This window comes from Schistocerca gregaria, chromosome 2 (assembly GCF_023897955.1).
Source record: "Schistocerca gregaria isolate iqSchGreg1 chromosome 2, iqSchGreg1.2, whole genome shotgun sequence".
Classification (NCBI taxonomy): domain Eukaryota; kingdom Metazoa; phylum Arthropoda; class Insecta; order Orthoptera; family Acrididae; genus Schistocerca; species Schistocerca gregaria.
The window spans coordinates 278,848,908-278,874,469 of NC_064921.1; the positions used below are offsets into that span (position 1 = coordinate 278,848,908).

At 43.3% G+C, this 25,562-nt stretch overlaps 1 pseudogene; it reads left to right on the forward strand.

The window, feature by feature from the left end:
- Positions 1-6,326: 6,326 nt before the first annotated feature.
- LOC126337277 (5S ribosomal RNA) lies at positions 6,327-6,444 on the forward strand (annotated as a pseudogene).
- Positions 6,445-25,562: the final 19,118 nt, after the last annotated feature.

Sequence of the window (25,562 nt, forward strand, 5' to 3'; positions counted from 1 at the left end):
GATCGCAATCCCATAGAAAATGTCTGGGGCTACTGACACACCGTAGCACTCAACAGCTCCTTGATTTTGTAGCTCTTTGGAATATAAATATCAGTATGTGGCTCGGATGAACATGGCACACAAGAAGAAACGTGGAGTATTAGCAAGCATCTCATGACATGTACAAACTAGGAAGCAAGTAGCATAAAATGTAGAATTTATGTCTGTCTGCTCACGTAAAGATAGTTAACATTTGATTTCGATGTCTTAAAACTTATCACTCTAAGGAAGATTCACTTTATTGCAACCCTCAGCTTTTGGGCCAGAAACGGACACCCAATAAAGGGACCCAAACTTCAAGAAAAACCGAACAGAAATATTTACAAACCTCACGTGTCCATTTTTTGACAAAATTGGATTTCCTTTGATTTTGTACGTTACACATACAGGCCAATGAAGATACAGATAAACCCCTGTGTTCTGTCAGTTATATATCACAATGTTTGTTATACACAAGAAAGTACATAAACTAAGGCGATTTCCACCTTTCCTACCAAAAGAAGAAATCATCCAGAACTCGTACACTGGCGTATACAACTGGCCAAAGAATGAACCATGTGTGGAATATTAATTCCGAAGAAATGGAAAATAGACATAATCTGTTTCATTTATGTCTATATTACCAATAAAGTATGACTAATGATCTATGCTTATTTGTCACAAAATATTGAGAAAGCTCACATGTTCACTAAATAAATTTTAACTTAACCTCAAGAAAACATATCATGATTGTCTACAGCGTATTAGCATTCTTCTCCATACATTCATTTCCAAGAAAAATGAGAAGAAAACCAGACTTCCAACATAATTTTAAGACCTGGAATGGTTTTTATGTGTCCTTAAAATTTTAGCTTTTTGGACATGTAGTTTCTCAATACGCGCTTTCAAATAGTGTGATGTGTTATCTGAGGCTAACTGAATCTCCTTACATCTGTATTACGATGGATCGTGGGACAACAGCTGTTACTGTATCTTTACGCAGTAGGCGTGACACTTTCAGTTGCTCCATACTACGTAAGGGTGGAGGTAATGTCAAAAGCCACAGTGATGAAGTGTAACTGCGATTGGTAGTACTGAATCCCACTGACATGGTTACTAACAGTATGGGCGTATGGGGTGTTATTTACTAAATCTAAATATTTCTCTTCTTAACAATACTGTAAGAAATACATAGATATTCATCTGTTCGGTGTAAAATACAATACTGGAAGAAACATATAGATATTCATCTGTTCGATGTAAAATACAATATTGGAAGAAACACATAGATGTTCGTCTGTTCGATGTAAAATACCATGGTTTCTCCGTCACTTTCGAAATTTTGTGCATGTGTAGTATTTTGCTATGGCACGTAAAACAGCGTGGGTTGATGACAGTGCGTCCTGCACTCAGCTGGTACAAATACGATAGGCAATGCAGCGCTCCCTGTTGGCTCGTAACCGGTTGGAAAAAACTGGAAATTTGTGGTGAGGACTATGGGACCGAACTGCTGAGGTCATCTGTCCCTAGACTTACGCACTACTTAATCTAACTTGAACTAACTTACGTTAAGGCCAACACACACACACACACACACACACACACACACACACACACACACAATATCCCAAGAGAGGACTCGAACCTCCGATGGGGACGGGGCGGGAAGGGAGGGGGGGGGGGGGGTTCGAACCGTGTGACAAGACGCCTCAGACCGCACGGCTACCGCGCTTAACATATTCCTTAAAGAATTTCACAGTAATATTCGTCACACTTGAAAGTGTGAAAGTGTTATCACCTTTACGGACTCTAATATCTCAAAATGCTAGTGTCATGGCTATATTTTTTCCTTGAGAAATAACTTTTTCGGATTCTGTTGCACGGAGACGTCGAAGTGAAAACAAGAGAACTGAAAACGGAAAGTAGTACCAGTAATGTTCTGAGAACTTTGTTGGTTTGTCATTTTGCATTCTTCCTGTGGATGAACGCTTAAGCGCTCCTAGCACTTTGTCGTTAAAGCGGGAAGTAACACTAGACTTTCTCAGTGTTAACAGCGGTAACTCGAGAAGGCCATTAGCAGTCTGGTCAGGTGTGCGCACACAGTGGTTGGTGGTATTGCTTGCATATCTGAGTTAAGCAGAAATGTCAGGTAGCCAGTGGGCAGTTGTGTTGAACTTTGACGAACAAATAAACAATCGTGTTTACCTCTTGGCAATATCTGTGGTCAGCTAAATGTGCAGTAGCTGCGGCTATCGCGTTTCTGCTCATCAGCAAGTAAGCTGCGCCGTTTCACCAGCGTAAACCAACTTTGGGGGACTCGGGATCTTGCGTTTCAGCACGAAGCGATGGGCTTAACACAGTTCGAGTCCACGAAGACAACGACGGGGAAACCTAGCAATGGCCACAAGCCGAAAACAAGCTAACATTAGTCAAATAGGAAAATTTGTCTCTGCTCTCATTCATGTCCTCACATATCCCACGTAAATAATAACTTGAATAGAAAATTCGACTAGTAAGGACGTCATGTATCATTGTGGTTCAGCATTACAGCGATGTTTTTTCCATAACATTTCCTTTAATTTTATTATGGTCTGGTCTTAAAGAACATGTAGGTACTGACAATGTCATAAAGACGTTGTTCGATTCGATTTTGTGGTAAGTTCTATGGGAACAAACTTCTGAGGTCATCAGTCCCTAGTCTTACACACTACCTAACCTAAATTTAACTTACTGTAAGGACAACACACACACACACCCATGCCCAAAGGAGGGATCGAACCTCCGACGGGGTGAGCCGCGCGTTCCGCGACAAGGCGCCCAAGACCACAGGACTTCCCCGCGCGGCAAGACGTTCAAAGAGAATCAGTACGCCCACTTAAGGAAACGGAATCTCGTCTAAAAATTGATAAAGGTGACCGTTGTATTGTGTCATTTATCTGTCCATAAGGAAGGAAACTTCACTATAATGTCGCCAAAGAATAAAGCAATAGGCATCACAGGGCTCTAATTACTTACGTCTGTATTTTACAATCGGCATAGAGTTTGATCTACAGAATGTGAGCCTATGTAGTCGCTGGCTTCGCTATCGAAAAGGACACGGCAGATTCCCGCTATTGATATATACTTCCAGCATGCTGAACGTTTGAGACAACAAATCTCAATGAATTATGACGCAAAAAGACAGCATGAGAGGTGAACAAAATAGGTGTTTATTTAGCAGATGACCGTTTCAGGTTAATACACATTTTAGTGGTACCCATTTTACAACCAACAAGGCTTGCAAACTTAAATGTGCGTCCAAAATAACAGAATATAATGGCGATAAATATACAACCGGTCCCAAGTGAATATCATTAAAGTTCGTTATTTAGTGTGATTTTGGACGTACGTTTAATTTGCAAGCCTTGGTTGGTTCGAAAATGAGTATTAACCCAAAACCGGTCACCTAGTACATAAACATCTATTTTATTCGCAGCTCTGTCGTTTTGCATCATTTTTGGTTCAAATTTTTTGGATGGCGTTCTAGAATTTTTTACAGCTGGGAATGATTTCTACATCTATACCACTACTCTCCAGTTCACAATTAAGTACGTGGCAGGCAGTTGATCGCATGGCTAACTGTTTTCATTAGTGATTCTCAATTCCCAAGATTCATCTCGGATTACTACTCTCTCTAGGGACTGGACAAATTATCCATGTGCCATTTACTCCAGAACTGTGGTCTGGCTAAATCCCATTCTTGTAAAAGCCTCGCATTTCCGTATTTTTATCAAGAACATAACCGATTTAATTACAGATCTCTCTGTGAATGGTCTGTAGTTTCCTCCTGTTCCCATCACTGATCAAGTCATTCATCTCAGTAAAAGAATTCTCTGCTGTGGGTAATGTCTCCACGGTCCAGAGGCCAGATCAGGAGGAGAGATCGTCCTATATCTGCAGGTAGAGAAACGATGACAGGGGCAATCTGTCATTGACATCCTGCCAAGTATCTATAGATTTAGCACCCAAGTTGCACTCTTATCAGCGAATGCGAATAAAATCTCCTTCGTTCTTACGATAGTTCGCCGGCCTTGTTTTAACCGGCTGTAAAACACCTGCCATCCTGATTTGAACCCTGCTTCCATGGTACAGCGATCAGAAAACCACTGATACTGTCATTTGACTACACAGGCCTGTATCTGCAAAATTCGAAATTCTCCCGGCGAATCAACTGTTCAAATAGATTTCGGGCTTGTAGCCGGTCGTCGTAAACTTCATTCCACGATATTTCGGCTGGTTTACTGCCAGCTATCTTCAGGTGAGCCGAACAGGGACTGACGTCAGGCTTCGTTCTGCTCACCTGAAGATGGCTGGTAGCCATCCAGCCGAAATACCGTGGAATATAGTTTACGACGACCGGCTACAAGCCCGAAATCTTTTTGAACAGGCCTGTATCTTCTAATGAATGAAAATAAAAACCTGGAGTGAATTTTAACTTAAGCATCGAAATTAAAAGTGTTCTTGACACCAGATGTATGTTGCTGATTTTTGTCTTTGCCAATTGATACACGCCCGGTGCTCGCTCGCTCGCTCGTAATTATTTTGCTAATCTGGCCTTTTCCACACCAGGACGGAGTACCGCCGACTGGGAAAAACACGCATTTTTAATCAGTTGGACTGCAACGGTGATGACATTTGAAGAGGTGCTTGACTGAGAAGTAGCGGCTCCAGAGGCCTGGAACACTACCGCCAGCCAGAAGAGTAATATGCTGACTCCATGGCGCTCCAATACCGCATCTATATGACGCCGTATGGCAGAGGATGACACGGCGGCCGGTCGGTGTCACGGTATCTTTGTGGTCTAACCACGGAGCTACGTTACGTTAGCATAAGATGCATGCGTGTGTAGCGTATACCTTTGTAAAATAGCGTGGTTCGTTTGAAAAAAAGTTTTTAGCCCTAGGCATAAATTTTTATATCATTTTGCCCAGAAGATTTGGTCTTGTAATATCCGATGTATCTTGGATGTACGGTGCTTTCTACCTCCTGCTGAGTTCAGTTAACCCGCCTGAATCTCTGACAGTCTCACCTTAAAAGTTAGGAAAAGGAGTCTGTCATACAAATGTGAATTAATTTTCTGCAAAAACAACACACTTTATTTGAACCATTAATCAAATCCTTCTAAGTATAATATTGATACAAATATGCATTCAGTTCGCCATGCACTATTGAGCTGCTTGTAGAGTGTGTGTGTATTTGCAGTTAAGCTGGAGGAAGGTAATGACATTCCACTCTCAGTACGACTTTATTTGCTGTCTTCACACAAATCCACAACTTGATGATGGCTTTACTGAACTTACGCTCCGGCTCCTTCATTTTTAGGATCAATAGAAAACATACTTCAGACATATAGTGAATGAAAATACACTAACACAATACAATGCAAATGCCTTCACTTTTGTGACACAGGGCAGTTCACTACAGTAAATAAAACGTACAACGAACATATACCTTTAAGAATTACATTGAAGTATGGACGTGTTCTCATTTGCATTAACAATTTGGAAGTGTTTGGCCTTGAATGATTTCCAAAACTTACATCTTGCTGTATAATGCTTGCTGTGCTATATCATATTACGTATTTGTGACATTTTAGTATGTGATGTCAAGGAAAAAAATACGAATTGGCAACTGTAACGCTGATATTTAGTGTTTTACCGGAAATTCTGATTTCATCGTTGCTACACAATTGTTTGAAACACTTCAAATCAGCGTAACAGAATACAATGATGTAACAGTGGCATTACCTATTAATAGAATGGTTATCTTATGTAACTGTTACTATTAAACATACAAAGCAGAAACATTTTCTAAACAATCATCTACCTCTGTGTTGAACAACATAGGTATATCATCAGTGATGGATGAATAGCAACTTAAGTCCTCTTGATTTTGCCAGTCTTCACCGAAAAAATTTACAGCAAATCATCAAGATCTTTCTTCTTCTCGTCTGGGATTGGATGACTGAGAATATTTCACCTCGTGGATAAGAAAAGAGTTTCGTAATGATGCAACCGCGTTTCTAAGGAAACTCCCGCTGTTGTACATCTGGCTGGGAGCCCTATTACGCTGTTGCCTCCACATCAGTATGAGTGTTTCTCATAGCTTCACACTTGTATATGAAAATTCGTTTCATTTCACTTATGTGATTTAAATTTCGTAGGCCTTTAGATACGAATTTCACCCCTTTCACTCTCCAGTCTTCATCAAAGTTTCTTAGTTCACCCACTGACTGGTAGACCTCATTATATTCCTGTTTGGTTACAATTGCCAACGGCCTTGCCGCAGTGGTAACACCAGTTCCCGTCAGATCACCGAAGTTCAGCGCTGTCGGGCTGGACTAGCACTTGGATGGGTGACCAACTAGTTTGCCGAGCGCTGTTGGCAAGTGGGGTGCACGCAGCCCTTGTGAGGTGAACTGAGGAGCTACTTGACTGAAAAGTAGCGGCTTCGGTCACGAAAACTGACAAAGGTCGGGAGAGCGGTGTGCCTCAATGCCCCTCAATATCCGCATCCAGTGAAGCCCGTGGGTTGAGGATGACACGGAGGCCAGTCGGTACCGTTGGACCTTCATGGCCTGTTCGGACGGAGTTTAGTTTAGTTTGTTACAACTGTCAGCCCTTTTCGTAGAAGTCCCTGTATCGAAAACGCGGTCAGGCGTATGTCGCTGTGTCCCCTTAGCAGCAACTATTACTGGTAGTACTACTCAATGCTATGACGAGGCAGCACAGAAGCACAAAACTGGTGCCGACAACTGCTCTGCGCGGGAACGTCTGGCCGCGACTGGAGTGGAAATCACATGACTGGAATCGGCGTCTGCTATTGGCCTTAATGGACTATTTCTTCTTAGCACGAACTTTATCTGTGGACAGGTTCATGTTTACACTGAACCATGTATTTTTGCTTAAACTGGGTGATTTATTTAGATTCTGTTTCTCCTACACGTACCGTTCCATTCGACCTCTCCCTCCCTCCCCCCCCCCCCTCTCTGTCCCCCTTATGTTCGCCTTTGCGTGTCACCTCCTCAAATGTGACTCAGCCTGTGCTGCAGGTAACGACAAAATGGAACAGGAACACGTATGTGTTGCATACGCTGTTACTAATTCACATGCTGCGATGAAGAGATATTGCCCTTTACAAAATATCTCCACTGGAATAAGAAGTGGAACACGGAAGTAGCATAATATTCGATAGCGTTTTCAGATGGAAGCGCCTTACGAACATATAATTTAAGCCAACTTGTGAGCTGTAATATCAGTCACATGAAGCAATATGGACATTTGAATTATTAGAGAGCACTCTTTACATGCTGTAACTTGACGCAGGGGACACGTACGGATTTTCATGTATTGACCACATTATAAGAGAAACTTGAAACGTCATAAAAAAATATTCACAGTCACGATCGGGTTATGTAACGTACATATTAACTCCATTTTACGTGCTTGTAATAGGGTATCCAACTTGTGACAAAGTTGTAATATACAGGTGTACAGTTTATGCTAATTTACTGCTTTTAACTGAGGAGTCAATCCGCATGTACAAATTACTTCAGAAATCGGCTATAACCAGTAGGAAAAGCATTTAGTATAATCATTACCGGGAGTGAATGATTTTGCGAGAGTCTCTAACAGATCTTGCGTTACTGCTGGTTCTACAAGGAAAAGTCTGAGAAGTAGCACAGTATGAGCACGGCAGATTGGAGGAGAGAGAAAGGAAGAAAAGCTGACTTGAAGTCCACTTTTTAAAATTAATTCTCATCCTTAGGATGGTTGATAAACCACGCTAACTTGCTGAACTTGTGAATTTGTCCCACTGTATCAAAGTCCATGATATTCTTTCAATATTCAACTTCTGGGCGTTTTTACTTTGATATCCCAAATTTAAAAAAAAAAGTCCAAATAATTCACCGATCATATTTGGTGTAGTGTGAACTCATGATGACCGGCCGAATTGGCCGAGAGGTTCTAGGCGCTACAGTCTGGAACCGCGCAACCGCTACGGTCGCAGGTTCGAATCCTGCCTCGCGCATGGATGTTTGTGATGTCCTTAGGTTAGTTAGGTTTAAGTAGTTATAAGTTCTAGGGGACTGATGACCTCAGAAGTTAAGTCGCATAGTGCTCAAAAGATTTGAACCATTTTCAACTCAAGATCGTCTGCAGAGGAGTGATCAAACAACAAGAGAGACTAACTAATGGTTCTCAATATATTTAATCCTTAATGAAATTAGTCATAAATAATATACCGATTTTTCGGTATCAGTGAATGAAATAAGAATAATTATTATAAAGATTTAAAGTCCATAAAAGTGTCCATTAATCACGAGATCATACTACAATGGCTTGCTGGTAGCTATAAAAAGTTTAACGACTACTGAACAATACAAAATTTGACATACAGTCATGCAGGAGGCTCGCGACTATTACTATAATAACCAGTACTTCTGCATTCATGCTGATTGGGTCGCAGTGGAGAAAGACAAACATCAGGTGAGAAATGGCTTTATTGCCTATACGAAAGGTTTCGGAATTTATCCATCATCAGATATCCAGGAGCGATTGCTCTCGTAGATATGGCGTTTGAAGTTATGTGTAAAACCACACATTCGCAGACTAGGTAGTGTGTTCGAAACAGAAAGCTGACATTGAGTTGAATTTGGTGGAAAATCAGAGCGTCGCAGATATTCATAGACACCTGCAAAATGCCTACTGAAACCCGGCAGTGAACAAAAGCGCGATGAGCTTAGCATCACAAGGTCGCACAAGCCTGTCCGGTCTCCCGCATGCTGGCAGGCCGCACGCAACTGTGACTTCCGCATCGTTGGCGGGTGCGGACTCTCTCGTTCGAGGTGATCGACGATTTACAATCAGAAACGTCTCTACACAACTCTGTGTCCCTGATGGTAATGCTGACAACAGTTGGTGTACTCAAAGGCGTGTGCCTCGCCGCGTAACAGAAGGCCACCGAATTATTAACTGCTTGCGCGTTAGTAGGCTGAGCGTGACGACATTTTGTCGAATATCGTCAGAGGCGATGGAACACGGATTCATCACTTCGAGCTGGAAACAAAACAGCAATCCATGCAGTAGCGCCACACTACTTCTCTCCGAAGGAAAAGTTCAAGGGCGCACTTATTCTGTTTGATATCATCCCACATAGTGCAACGATCAGCTCTGAACTCTATTGTGCTACCATCAGGAAACTGAAATCACGACTTCAGCGTGTTCGTCGCCACAGAAATCCAAACGAACTTCCCCTTCTGCGATATAACGTTAGGCCTCGTACAAGTCTGCGCACCCGAGAGCAAATCACAAAATTTAATTGGACTCTTCTTCCCCATTCAAGCTAAAGCCCGAATCTCAAACCTTCCGTCTTCCATCCGTTTGGCCCAATGAAGGACGCAAAGCGCGGAAAGCAGTAGGTGGATGATGGGGACGTTATTGATGCACCAATACGCTGACTCCTACATCGACGAGTAGAGTTGTACCAAGCGGGAATACGGGCCCTGCCAGTAAGGTGACGCAAGGCCACCGCACTGAACGGAGGTTATGTTGAAAAATAGGAGTTTGTAGCGAAGAGAGTAGGGAATAATATGGGATACTGGAATCCTGAATAAAACCAACAAGCTTTCAGAAAAAAATATCTTCCGTTAATTTCGAACACCCCTCGTAATTTGCTATTTGATGACGCATAGCTACAACAAACTACGAATTATGACATGCACCTCACTGTATTGTTCACGTAAGTTTTTTTTGACAAGTTTGTTATTTCGTTTTGAATTAAAATATCTTTGAGATTTCTTGAATTATTTCACAACCAAAAGGACTGTTTCATTCAGGATCTGTGGACGTCACATCAACATTTCTCTTTATTGTTTGTAAGTATATACATATTATGTATTCATGTATGTGTGACATGTTCTATATCCTTGAGGTTCTCCTCCCTACGTATCTCACTATGAATCTAATCTGATCCAATCCAATGTAATCCAAACCTATACCTCTGCAGCTGAGAAGCGTACAGTGTTTTAGAAAATACGGAACCTCGGGGAGTTTCTGTGCACGTAGGAGCGAGTGGAGCTGGTAACGGAACATCACACTCCGCAGCGACGAGACGGCCCGCTGCCGCCTCGCTGCATTCTGTAACAAGCACTGTGTCTTATGCACTCTTTTCCAGCGCGGAGAGGCAGACAACCCTTACACGACCGCCGCCACGAAAGAAAAACCTCGCTCATTCGGCAGCAGAACAACTGATGCATGACTTTTGAAGACGCCATTACGCGAAAAATTTTTGCGGGCTGGATCCTGCGAAGCGAAACAAGGAAGCTACACGCGGTGGAGTGGAGAGCAACAGGAGCTTTTAGCTGGCCACAATGGAGCTGGGCCCGAGCGCGCAAAGTGTGACACGCGGGGGCCGCTTTTGCGCGGGAGGCGGGCTGAGATGTAGCGCAACAGCGGCGAGGCGCCGCCGCTGGGTGACTCTAGGGGCTGTCACAACACCACATCTGCTATTGCTGCCTCACATATCACCCATATTCGCACTTCGAGTCATTGCAAAACTGGGGGAGGAGGGGAGGGGGGAGAGGCGGGTTGACAAGGAGAGGTGGGGGGGGGGGGGGGCGTTCAGGCATATCACTAAGTAACGCTATCTTCTCGGAAGCAGATATTACGTATGACACCTGTGGATGTAGTTCTTATAAAGTTTGTAATTTAAAACAGTAAACAGCCACAAGTATGATTTAAAAAAAATTATTTAAAAAAAATCATTACCGGTTTCGTTCAACAATTATCTTCTTCAGAAGCTATTGGCGACATTGGTAAACCAATGATCACGCGTTTGACGATAGTGATCTTCTCGAAAGTAGACATTATCAAAACCTTGGCTGTGGTTCTTTTGTAAAGTTTATTGTCTAAAAAAGACCGGCCGCGGTGGCCGAGCGGTTCTAGGCGCTTCAGTCCGGAACCGCGCGACTGCTACGCTCGCAGGTCCGAATGCTGCCTTGGGCATGGATGTGTGTGTTGTCCTAGGTTAGTTAGGTTTAAGTAGTCAGATGTTAAGTCCCATAGTGCTCAGAGCCATTATGAACCATTTAAAACAGCAAACGACTACAAGCATAGTTCGAAAAGTTTATTTAAATAAAATCATTACCGGTATCGGTCCATAATGGCCATCTTCAGTTGCTGTGCGTGATATGTGGTGCAAAAATGTTCACATGTTTGTTTTGGAAGGGCTAGTTCTGTAATCGCTATTGGTCTTATTTACTAAGATAAGCAAAAGGGTTCTTCTTTGCTCAAATTACGAAAAATATGTTTTCTTTTTTACCTTCACAGTATACAGCAACTACATTTCTGAGATGTGAAGTAACTAGTGTAACTCTTGTATAATTACTGAGTTGCATTGCTTTTGAATGTGCAGAATAAGAACCATCTAATGAGTACAGAATATGGATTGAGAATAAACCAGAAACAGGCAAAAGTAATGTCGAAGTTAAGGATTCTCCATCTTGGAAGCGAAATGGCCCATGGCGGACGAAGCAAGAAGGACATAAAAAGCAGACTAGCACAAGCAAAGAATGCCGTCTGGCCAGGAGAAATCTACTGGCATTAAACATAGCCCTTAATCTAAGGAAGAAGTTTCTGAGAATGTACATTTGGAGCACAGCATCGTGTGGTAGTGAATTATGGACAGTAGGGGAACAGTATTGACTTAGAAGTTAACGTTTATTACACTGCCAAGGGACCATAGACCGTAGGATGTGATAAATTTCAGTTTAGCACGTCTAACATTCCTGAGAAAAGGTTATTCTGTGAAGCCAAATTTCATAATTCTAGGGCAACAAACCCTGTAGGTTTTGATAAATTAGTTTTCGAGCGTCAAAATATGTGACATAAATGGCCGTATCTTTTGACTGCATTGACTTAGAAGGTAACGTTTATTACACGGCCAAGGGACCACAGAGCTTATACATGACATAAATTTCAACTTAATACGTCTAACCGTTCCTGAGGGAAAGTGGTTTTAAGACGAACAGAAAGACAGTCTGATAAAAATGTTAAAAAAATCGTTGCATTATTTGATCACACATTCACAACTGGCGATTTTTTTTCTTTGGTCGTCCTCTGGAACCTTGTTTCTTGCCGTATTTCATAATTTGAGAGCAACGGGAAGTACCCTACGGGTTTTAATGCGTATCAAAATGATTTTCAAAATATGTGACATACACTACTGGACATTAAAATTGCTACACCACGAAGATGACGTGCTACAGACGCGAAATTTAACCGACTGTAGAAGATGCTGTGATATGCAAATGATTACATTTCCGGAGCATTCACACAAAGTTGGCGCCGGTGGCGACATCTACAACGTGCTGACATAAGGCAAGTTTCCAACAGATTTCTCACACACAAACAGCAGTTGACCGGCGTTGCCTGGTGAAATGTTGTTGTGATGCCTCGTGTAAGGAGGAGAAATGCGTTCTATCACGTTTCCGACTTTGATAAAGCTTGGATTGTAGCCTATAGCGATTGCGCTTTATCGTATCGCGACATTGCTGCTCGCGTTGGTCGAGATCCAATGACTGTTAGCAGAATATGGAATCGGTGGGTTCAGGAGGGTAATACGGAACGCCTTGATGGATCCCAACGGCCTCGTATCACTAGCAGTCGAGATGACAGGCATCTTATCCGCATCCCTGTAGTGGTTCGTGCAGCCACGTCTCGATCCCTGAGTCATCAGATGGGGTCGTTTGCAAGACAATAACCATCTGCACGAACAGTTCGACGACGTTTGTAGCACCATGGACTATCAGCTCGGAGACAATGGCTGAGGTTAACTTTGACGCTGCATCACAGCAGGAGCGCTGCGATGGTGTACTCAACGACGAACCTCGGTGCACGAACAGCAAAACGTCATTTTGTCGGATGAATTCAGGTTCTGTTTACAGTATCATGATGGTCGCATCCGTGTTTGGCGACATCGCAGTGAACGTACATTGGAAGCGTGTATTCGTCATCGCCATACTGTCGTATCGCCCAGCGTGATGGTATTGGTTGCCATTGGTTACACGTCTCTATCACCTCTTGTTCGCATTGACGGTACTGTGAACAGTGGACGTAACATTTCAGATGTGTTACGACCTGTGGCTCTACCATTCATTCGATCCCTGTGAAACCTTACATTTCAGCAGGATAATGCACGACCGCATGTTGCAGGTCCTGTACGGGCCTTTCTGGATACAGAAAATGTTCGACTGCTGCCCTGGCCAGCGCATTCTCCAGATCCCTCACCAATTGAAAACGTTTAGTCAATGGTGGCCGAGCAACTGGCTCGTCACAATACGCCAGTCACTACTCTTGATGAAATGTGGTATCGTGTTGAAGCTGCACGAGCCTCTGTACCTGTACACGCCATCCAAGCTCTGTTTGACTCAATGCCCAGGCGTATCAAGGCCGTTATTACGGCCAGAGGTGGTTGTTCTGGTTACTGATTTCTCAGGATCTATGCAACCAAATTGCATGAAAATGTAATCACATGTCAGTACTAGTATAATATATTTGTCCAATGAATACCCGTTTATCATGTGCATTTCTTCTTGGTGTAGCAATTTTAATGGCCAGTAGTATAAATGGCCGTATCTTTTTATCTTTTGATTGCAATGATCTACAAGGTTCAATTTTGTACGCTGGCAAGAGACTATAGATCTTAGTATGTGACATAAATTTCAAGTTGATACTTCAACTCGTTTCTGTCGAACAGACAGGCGGTGAAGAAAGTGATCCTCTAACGGTTTCGTTTTCACCGACTGAGGTACAGAACCCTAAAAATATAAAATCTTAGGAAATATGAGCGGGTATTTGTTTATGTGTATACAGTGTGGAGTCAATACCTCCTTCGGCATGTGCTGCGTACCTATGTCCCTCTTCCCTTTCCAAAATACGCAAAACAGCAAAAAGAGTCCACGGTGTCTCGTGCAGCAGTGCTGCGCTTCTGCGGTAATGTACAGGTCACCGTAGTCGTTGTGAGCTGAGTGGGCTGGACCTGCCAGAGGCGCCAAAACAAGTGTGTCCCGGAGGACACTTGAAGACGCGGCCCGTTCCCCGGCAGCGGCGGCGGCGCGGCTCTGGGAGGGCCCACTCACCGCAGAGGACCCGAAGGGCGACTGCGGGCGGCCAGAAGGCGCTGCGACTCCTCGGTGCGCCTCGCCTCGCCTCTCTCTCCACCGTCTTGCAGACGCCAAGACCCGGCCGAGGGCCTCCTAATGACCGCCAAGCCACGCTAATGATGGCCGCGTAATGGTACTCATCACCGACCTGATAATTATTACAGCCGCAATTCGGCATTTAGCCGAAATCCCAGAATGAGCAAGTGCTCCAGCGGATCTTGGAAATCGGACACTGTGCCCTGGGACAGATGACGTCTCGTGTAACGGAGGCTATTAGCTACGGCGGCGTCTTCGTTTGCGTACCTGAGACAGGGTAATGTAACCAGAAATGCTCGTCCGATTTGGCAAGCAGCCCCCCCCCCCCTCCCCCCCAAGCCTCCCCCTGCTCCCAACTTACGTAGCGTAGTTCAAAAGCTGAGAGAAGAATATGAGAACTTCAGTCTAATATCCTACTATGTAACAACAGATCTGCGGGTAGAGCACGTTGATGTAATCGTCGTGAATATGGAAACAAATCGGTAAAACTAAAGACAGTTTGATTTCAAATAACATTTATCGTACGAATTATGTAACGCGCTAAATGAATTCTTTACCATGTCACACAGATACAACGAGAATTACGGGGGTCGTTCAGTAAGTAATGTAACATATGTTTTCTCTCGGTCATTTACGACTGAAAAATGTGTATTTTGCTGTGGGATATCAAAGGATATTCCCGCTTCAGCTCATATAGTTTTATGAAGGTCGAACTGGTGGTGATGCCATAAGTAACTTTCAAAATGGCGTCTGCAACGGAGGTACGTTTCAAATGGTTCAAAAGGCTCTCAGTACTATGGGACTTAACTTCTGAGGTCATCAGTCCCCTAGACTTAGAACTACTTAAACCTAACTAACCTAAGGTCATCACAGACATCCATGCCCGAGTCAGGATTCGAACCTGCGACCGTAGCAGTAGCGCGGTTTCGGACTGTACCTCCTAGAACCGCTCGACCACAACGGCTGGCTGGAGGTACGTACGTTCCAAGCAGAGTGCTGTCCCTGAGTTTCTTATGGCGGTAAGCAGAATATAGCAGATATTTATAAGCATTTCCAGAATGTCCACGAATACCTGCAAGTGAACAAAAGCACGTTGAGCCGTTGGGTGTCGCCATCATCGAAACAAGGTCGCGCAGACTTGTCCGATCTCCCGCGTTTCAGCCGGTGCCACACAGCTGTGACTCCTGCAGTGTTGAAACGTGCGGACACTCCCATTCGAAGTGATCGAAAGGTCGTAATCAAACACCTCGCTTCTCAACTGGACACACTAGGCCACCATTGGGTACTCAAAGGTGTGTGCCCGCAGCGATCCTCACCACCTAACAGAAGGCCCTCAAGAGCAACGAAGGATCATCTGTGAGAAGTTGTTTGCGCTGATCGTGGCAACTTCTCGTCGGACATTACACGGGCCATGAAACATACGTTCATCGCTTCGAACCTGAAATAAAACGTCAATCGATGGAGTGGCGCCTCCGAAGAAAATGTTCAAAGCCGCACCATCAGCCGATAAAGTCATGGTGACGGTCTTCTTGGACGCTGAAGGAATTATTCCGTTTGCTGTACTCCTTCACGGTGCAACGATCAACCCTGAAATGGATTGCTCTACCCTCAGCTAATTGAAGAAACGACTGCTGCTTGTTTGTCGCCGCAGAAATGCGAGCGAACTTCAGAACTTCAGTGGACTGTTCATACTCATCCAATCTACAGCCCAGATCTCGCACTTTCCAGCTTCCACGTGTTTGACCAAATGAAGGATGCACTCTGTGGGAAGCACTACACTCATGATGGAGAGGTTATTCATACAAAGACGTTGGTCCGACTTCGAGTGGTAGAATAGGTCCATGCGGGCGTACAGGCCCTCTCAGTAAGGTGGTGTAAGGCCGACGCAAAGCCAAAGATATCAGAAATAATATCATTTATTGGAATCCTGAAAAAAAACTGCTTTCAGAAAAAAATGTAGCTTTACTTATTGAACTCCCCTCGTTGTAAAGATATTATCAGAGACTTGGAATTTCAACAATAGACAATGCGGAAGTTTCCTGAAAATGGCTTTCTGGAGAAAAAACGATATTATCACTTGGATGGATCGTGTACTAAATGGTGGCTTACGAGAATTTCTGAAAGTAGAGCGAATAATGTTACTGACAATACTAACAAAGCTTCTGCTCTGTTATGAACACCTCGAGTGGATGAGTGTGAATTGTCATAATGGACTATTCCAAATAGCCGGAAGGTGTAGGTTGATGGCGCGTTGGAGGATACAGACAAGGGCTAAAAGAGACCAGAAGTCCGAAATGTGCGAAAGCCGTAGAATAGTTAAATTATACATGTCAAAAGGTAAGAATTGTCAACCAGAGACCACTACTTTTCGCTTACATTCCTTGTTGTAGAGTCTGTAGCATACAATGTGCTGAAATGCAAAGGAATCAGCGAGTAACGTAAAGATCAGACGTGCAAGTCATGATCTAGGTTCCTTGAAATGCCTACAAAATCGAACTAACTTTCTCCTGAACGGAGAGACTTCTAATACATGTGTGTACCATCAAATACTTCAGAAATTACTTCTATTTAACTAAGGCCCGAAATCCTTTGGCAAAAATGAAAGCGACAAAAAAGGGCACGAAGTTTTCAGTTCACATTTCGTTCGCCGGCTGCTATGGTCGAGCGGTTCTAGGCGCTTCAGTCTGGTACCGCACGACCGCTACGGTCGCAGGTTTGAATCCTGCCTCGGAAATCGATATGTGTGATGTCTTTAGGTTAGTTAGGTTTAAGTAGTTCTAAGTTCTAAGGGGCTGATGGCCTCTGATGTTAAGTCTCATAGTACTCAGAGCCATTTGAACCATTTTTCGTTTTCTCACTACGGTTATCACATTTTATTGCAGTCGCTGATGACATTGCTAATCGCAGAGATAGTGAACAAGAGTTACAGGACCTGTTGAAGGTAATGAACAGTCTAATGACGACAAAATATGGATTGACAATAAACCGAAGAAATGTGCAAGTAATGAGGAGTAGCAGAAATGAGATTATCAGTCAAAACTGGTGACCACGAACTATACAATGTTCGCAATTTCCATACGGTGGACGCAGAATAGCACATAAAAGACGACACAAACAGCTGAGTAATGAAGCTAAAGAGAGCAGTTCTAGCCACAAGAAGTCTACTAGTATCATCGGCCTTGATTTGAAGAAATTTCTGTGAATATGCGTTGGACACTGCACTGAATCAATGGCTGTGGGAAAAACCGGAAAAGAAGAGTATAGAAGTGTTTGAGATGCTACGGTATAGAAGGATACTGAAAATTATGTGGATTGGAAAGGAATGTAGAGGTTCTCCGTAGAATCGGCAAAAAAGTAACATATGGAAAACGCTAACAAGAAATAGGTTTAGGACGATAGGACGTGTGCTAGAACATCGGACATCCAAAGGAAGCTGTGGATAAAAACAGTAGGGGAAGCCAGAGCTTGATCTAAATTCAACAAATAATGAGAACGTAAGATACAAGTGCTACTCTGAGATGAAGAGGTTGGCACAAGAGACGCATTTATGGCGAGCCGCTTCAAAGTAGTCAGAGGACTAGCGACAAAAAAAAGCGCAGATAGAATATTACTTGGTGCTTCATTGCAATAAAAAGTATAAAAAATGCCACTGTGCCCTAAAGCGGCATGTTTTCAAACTATGCACGATATAATACGAAAGCGCAAAATATGAAAAGGCTTTGCTCATCAGGATGTCACTTCCCCTCCTTTTATTACAGCAAATCATACAAAGAACGATGTATTTCCAAGATATTCTTAATGGGCCAGTGATTCGGAACAACTTCGGTCGAAAAGGATGCATTTCAATATGGTGTCTCTTAAGTTGAGTAGGTGGCGCAGAAAGCATTGTCGCGCCTCATCGGCCATATTCCTCTCCATACAGCAAAAATCTGACTTTTCCTAAAGTAAATAAATAGAGTTACTAATAGCCCAGGTGGAAAATTTTGTCATTTCTTAAATATTGTAGGACTACGGCAGATTTAAAAAAAAATTGCAACGAAGCAATAGCTCGCCGTGCCAAAAAGTATTATATCAGTGTCGCGGGAGAGGCATCTGTAACGCGCTGCTCACAAAGTCATGTCTCGTGTCTTGAGTACTTCACAAAACTGGAAAGGTCTGACTCTATGCGAAACACGACGCATATTATAGATGCGGTAATCTCACTGCCCGGGCTCAGAATCTGCGACAGCAAGATGCGGAGAGCAGAGAATCGTCTGGAGCTGGTAGTGCAGGGCGCAACGTGTGAGGTGCGAGAGCGGGGCAGTCAGGCGGCGGCGGCGGCGGCGGCGACGGCGACGGAAGCGGAAGGCGGCTATTAAGCAAAGGTCGAAGGCACCGGCTCCGGTGCCGGCGGATCGAGCAGAGCGCCGCGCGAAGAATGGGCGCGGGCGGCGGGCTTCAAGCCGTCCTCACACGAGACGTGCACGTGGAGCTGGACGATTTTTGTGACGTCGCAGAATTCCCCAGCGTGAAAGGCAGCATCAGAAGCGTCAGGTTTTTGCTGTGTAGAAAGGAACGTCGCCAATGAGACGCAAGGTCGCTTTCTACGTCAAAAGCTGCCGTATTGGATTAAATCGTTTGCAATTGAAGCCCTTATTTGCTGGTTTTTATCTTACGTACAATCAATATATACTATTTCAAACACTGGCACATTAAGAACCTATCGGAAACACACGGGAAGCGATATATTGGTGGTTCTCATATTTGGTGTGCTTCGTATTATATATAACATGTATATTACGAAAATGTGCAATAGGGGCATTTTTAAAAACGCATCTTTTTTTTGGTGTGATCTGTTATAAAGAAACATCAGCCAATTACATATCTGTAGTTAAATCCTTTTGGCATATGGTAAGATTACGGTTATTACTTCATTCATCAGTCATCTGATTGGTTTGCTGCAGCCTGCCACGAATGCCACTCTTGTGCCAACTTGTTCATCTTAGACCAACACCTGGGTACAATATCCTCAATTTTTTGTTGGACGTACTACAGTTTATACCTTCCTCTACAATTTTTACCCTCTACCGCTTCCTGATGTCTAAATCCATGTTCCATCAACCTGCCATTGTAACAACAGTGTGACCGTGCGGTTCTAGACCCTTCACTCTGGAACCACGTGACCACTACGGTCACAGGTTCGAATCCTGCCTCGGGCATGGATGTGTTTGATCTCCTTAGGTTAGTTGGGTTTAAATAGTTCTAAGTTCTAGGGGTCTGATGACCATAGATGTTAACTCCCATAGTGCTCAGAGCCATTTGAACCATTTTTGCTACATCCTTTGACGCTCATTTGTTTTTCGGACACCACACTTTTTATATAGAGAAATGCACTTTCTCTCTGCTTTTACCAGCTCTTGTCGATGAGATACCCGGCAAGGACTTGATAAACTGAGTGCCTGTTGTTTAGCTGGGCTAAAAACTTGAAACTACCAAGATCAGGGTTTTAGAAGTTTCATTTGGTAGTCTTCGTAATTACGCTGTCCCAGAAACTTGCACCACGATGTTGATCTCTTCGTATTACATATTATGATAGCGCTCGAAACAGTGCTCGTTGACAACTGATACGCTTTGTTATCGTAGTCGGATGTGACAGTGATGTTTCTTTTACACCTCTCTGTGATTGTTCTAATGCAACGTAGTTTGCCCCCACATAAGGCATATCAAATTCGCCTGAAATGCGGCACGCTGCTGCTGATTAAGGGTTTAAGGAAAATAAGCATGAAAGCTCATCATTCATTTATTGACCTCTCCAGGACGGAATCAGTGTACCTCCTCTGCCTGCGTAGAGTAAATTGCATATTCAAGTGTGAGAAGGTGTCCTAAATGTTTGCGTAGCCTGTATCTGAGGTGAGACGCTGGTACCAGCCCGGTCTTCAACTAGTAGGATGTGGGAAACCACCTAAAAACCACACCCAAGATCGCCAACATAAGGGCCCTCGCCATTAATCCACCAGGCACGCATGCCCCTCCCGAAATCAGGCGCTTTTGCGTATACGGCTATCCAGACGGGTAATGTGGTAAACCTTTGGGTGACCTATATTCTCTTGAACATTACAAAGAAGACTTTTTATCTTTGTTGAAGGGAGAGAGATAGAATGCATACTTGCGGCACCTGAAGAAGGCGAGTGGGTCTGTCATCGAAATGTCGTGCAGAAAAATGGAATCAACAATTTGGCTCAGTAAATAAAAATACGCCATTAACATTTTCAACTGCTTTTTGTGTCTTTCACCTCAGTCGCCTTTTAGTTTTAGTTGCTGGGGTTGCAAGGTGCCATCTGTTGCATTCCACACCACAGGAACAATGAGGTCGTATTGCATTATCCCAGCCCTGCAAGACTCCTTTGAAATTTATATTCTCCAATATATACCATCTACTCTCCACCCACGTCACACCTGCGCTTTCTTTCCCAAAATCCTAGTCCATCCAATCTGGAGCTGTTCATCAAAGCTTAGTAGAACCACTGCTGCTCCAGCATCAACAGCCTCAGCAGCACTACAGCGTCAGCTCCATCACAACGAAGCTGTTTACAGGGTGAAAAGTATTTAAACTGACAAACTCTGGGAGGTTGTAGGCAACATCAAAACAAATATTTTTCCCTAATGTCATTTTTTCCTATGAGGATTATTTAAACCTGTGGAGGCCGTATTACGCTCTTCAGTTGTTAGAGGCCGTATTACGCTCTTCCGTTGTAGGCAACTGCTGCACACCAATGTAGTTGTGCATTGTCCCTGATTACTAAGGAGCAATACACCTGGAGTGAGTACACTGATATGGATGGTGCGTACTACGTAGCGCACCACAAAGGACGAGCTGCCCAGCGGATTTATTAACAATATCCTAATCGCCGTATCCCGCATCATACGACCTTTACTGCTGTGTACCAAAGTCTGCGTGAGAACGCTGCAATTTGAGGAAACTGTCTTGCAGCATGTGGAGCGGGATTCTTCAATCAGCACTCGTGCAATTGCACGTAACATAGGGACGAATCAGACGAATGTAAGAAGAGTCCTTCGAGAGCATTTGTTACGTCCATTTCACTTACAGCCCGTCCACAACCTCGAGCCAGTTGATTATCTCCCCAGAGCACAGTGATCGCAGTGGTACCTGGAACACTGTGAAATGCATCCTACATTACCATCCTCTGTGTTGCTTACCGATGAAGTAACGTTCGGGCGTGATGGAGTCTTCAATATGCACAATTCGCATGTTCGGAGTGAGGATAACCTACATGCCACAGTTACTAGCGCTCATCAAGTGCGGTTCTTCGTTAATGTGTGGGTCGGTCTTGTTGGGGACTGTGTAATGGGTTCGTATCTGCTACCTAGGCCATTAAATGGCAGGCACTATTACAATTTTCTCGCCAGAGCGACGTAAGAATTACTGGAAGACGTCCCGCTCCCTTCAAGACAACATGACGGGGCGCCGGCACATTTCAGTCGTCGTGTGCTTCGATTCCTGGACCGACGGTTCCCAGAAACGTGGATTGGCAGAGACCGTCCTGTACCATGGCCTGCTCGATCCGCAGGCACGTCCCCCCTGGACTTTTTTGTGTGGGGAGAGATGCGCAACCTTGTTTACGCAACTCCTGTTGCATCAGAAGAGGACCAGGTTGCTCGGATTGTAGCAGCAGCAGGAACAATTCAGGATACTCCTGGGGTTTTTGCCCGTGACAGAAAGAACATGATCCGACGGTGTAACCTTTGTTTATGTGTCAATGGAGGCGTTTCTGAAAATCTACTGTAATTGAAACTGGTTTGTGTTAATGTGTTGACCCTTGGTCATAAAAAAATGGAAAAGTGATTGTTGGTTTAAATAATTTGCCGCCAGAGAAATATTCCTCTACCGGTTTAAATAATCATAGAGAAAAATGACATCAGGGAAAAATATTTGTTTTGATGTCCCCTACAACCTCTCAGAGTTTGTCGATTTAAATACTTTTCACCCTGTATAGCCAAATCCGCATTCTTTTAAACTGATAAATTTCGCACTTTTTATCATTATTTAGTATTTTTATTTTCAATTTGTGTTCAATACGTGTATGAATAAATAGCAGGCACATGTCTGTTGCCATCCTGCTGCGACAAACAAAAGAAAAAGAATTAAAAACCAGGATTTACGTCAGGCAGCTTACGCCGATATACAGAACGAAAAGAGGCATTGTAGTTCTTCAGAGAAAACTTATAGTTTATGGTACCTTTGTTTCTCATAAGGGTCGACGCTGCATATAATCCCTAACGCACAAGGACAGTGACTACATTCTGCAGCTGTAAACGGAATTTATTGGCGCTCTTGATCACGATAAACACTATTTAAATGACTGGTTTCGATTGCTAATTAGCCATCTTCAGACCCAGCTTTCTGCGTTAGTTTCAGCTGCAATTTGTCAGTTCGTATCTGATAATTGGTGTCGCTTTTCTCTCAAATACTATTTGAGTAATACTGTATAAAGGTATGGCGACGTTAGTTAGCAGATGCGGCCTGACAAGCTACAGGTGCAACTAGTATGAACGTGGATCCGACAGTAGCTAATTAGCAGTCGAAACTGGTTACAAAAAAATTAATTATTGCGATAAACGCTATATATACGTGTTGGCTGCAACTTTATTTTCACTTACTAGATTGCACAGGAATACGGATGTCTTTCACTTTGACAGTGGTCTTGAGTTACTGGACACTGAGACAAATCATTTCGACATCACATTGAATTAAGAGCCTCCAGGCAATTTATAAGTGATCGATCACGTGTTCCGTGGGTAGTTATAACGATCCGAACATATCATATTCCTAGTGAAGATTATCGGAAAGAGCGTTGGAACGATTCCTGTAATCAGGATTTCGATGTTTCTCGTTCTCGAGATGCGCAATGTACGCTACAGCGCTGTCGAGAGATGTGGACTACTTATGCGTATTCACGTAAGAAAAATAAAAACATCGATGAAATAAAGGAAAAGGAAACTAACTGCGTAATCTTAATAAGTACTGTGTGATGTTCCCTGACTGCAGCAAGTTTATTAGCAACTATGTATCAAAGTTCTCCATATGACAGCAGTAAGAATAACTAAAAAAATAAAAATAAGACAAGACGTTTACCTCATTTTGCAAGAGGAGCGAAGTGTTTTTAAGATATTTAAACCGGATGGCACTGTTTATAACGGCGCACGATACAAACTATTCTGAGGTGAATGTTGAGTTAGTCCGGTAGCGTTCCTGCTTGTGCAGTTGAACATTCAAATTATACTCACAAGTCTGAATGCACTAATTTACGCTATCGGAGCGTTCTCTTACTAATATCCCTCTTAACATTAGTTCCAGTAGCAAGCTAACTCACAAAATTAGTAATGGAACTGAACGTTTGTGAGACCATATACTCTATTAACGCAGCCAATAAGTTACACACGTCTGTGCGGATTGATCACTTGCGTGCGCCCGCAATCCATCATCAGATGATTTTCTCATAAAACGTAAGTCGTTGGAGAGTGCCATCAAATAAGGACCTCCTCGTTTCGTAGCAGACCCAGGTAGCGCTGTGGTTAAGATACATCATTCGTAATCGGGAGGACTGGGTTTTATATGAAAGAAATCGGGAAAGAATGAGCGGAAGGAAACCTGCTCATTTCTTGATTTTCTTTCATCTCTCGAAATCACTGCAGCCAAACGCTGGAATCATCCCTACCGAGAATGCTAGGCCGATTTATTATTTACCTACTCATGACCATAAGGAGAGGGGGGCATACTTATAGTCCAACCAACTTTTTTTCCTCTTCCCTTGAGACGATAGCCTTAGGCTTTAGTAATCTTGTCTCCTACATTTGCTACACATTAGCAGACAAACGAGAGGTGGACGTAGGAGGGTTAGTGCCAATATATTCACTCTCTTTTATACACAACAACAAAAAGTGCCTCCAGTAAGCTTGTCGGACTTGAAGTGCCGCTGAGCGGTATGGAATCCTTACCACACAAGATTGTCTGAGGACATCGAAAAAGTTCAAAGAAGGGCAGCCCGTTTTGTGTTATAACTATGAGAAGAGAGAATGTCACGCATATGATAAGTGAGCTGCTGTGGAAATTACTGAAACAACACGTTTTTCCTTGCATGAAGATCTTTTCATAAAATTACAATCACCAACTTTCTCCTCCGAATGCCATATAATTTTGTTGATTCCCACCTACTTAGAGTGAAACGACCATTGTGATTAAATAGGAGAAACGAGAGCTAGCACAGAAAGGTTACGCTGCTTGTTTTTCCCATGTCTTATTAGAGAGTGGAATGATACGGAAATAGTTTGAAAATAGTTCTATGTACCCTCTGCCAAACAAGAGTGAATTGCTTAATCATGAAGATGTAGATAGACACATATATTTATTGTTATGCAGAGTAGCTTAGCTTTAAACAGTTTTTTTTATAGCATACGGTAAAAACAGCTAGTGAACACACATGCCTAGGAACGAACACTGTACAGATTTACAGTTTGACATGAACGGTGAGTAGCCGGCCGGTGTGGCTGAGCGGTTCTAGGCGCTTCAGTCTGGAACCGTGCGACCGCCACGGTCGCAGGTTCGAATCCTGCCTCAGTCATGGATGTGTGTGATGTCCTTAGGTTAGTTAGGTTTAAGTAGTTCTACGTTCTAGGGGACTGATGACCTCAGAAGTTAAGTCCCATAGTGCTCGGAACCATTTGAACCATGAACGGTAAGTATATTTTCGATAAAGTATGTCTGTCCCTAATTTTCGTCGACTGGAATTTGTAGATATGCACAAGTATTTTATGCACAGACATACATTATTTTGACTATTTATAACACATCAAAATATGAAAGAACGTTGTTTTAACTCTGTGGACTGAGAACGCTTTTCGCAGCGTCAGACCCACATTTACAAACAATACGTCGGTTTGTTTACGAAGTAAGTATCGTGTTAACAGTATCTGCCGATTCTCTACATGTCTAAGATTCTGTGTTCGTAAAAGACATAGTTACCTTCGTTTGTTGTGGGTCTGATAAACTACTCAAAGAGAGCTACAGTGTGTTGACAAAAATTTGGAAACAAGAAAACACACCACATTACGATGCCTAATACAGTGCTGGAAACCTGTTGGCTTTCAAAACAGCTTCCAGTAGGCTCACAGTGGAGGAATATATGTTCTGTATGATTTTGAAGGGATTTTGCAAATTTGCAAAATAGTGGTAAGTTCAGGTACGATAATGTGGCTGGATAGCGATCACACACCCTCCTTTCCAAAATGGACCCACAAAGGCTCAGTA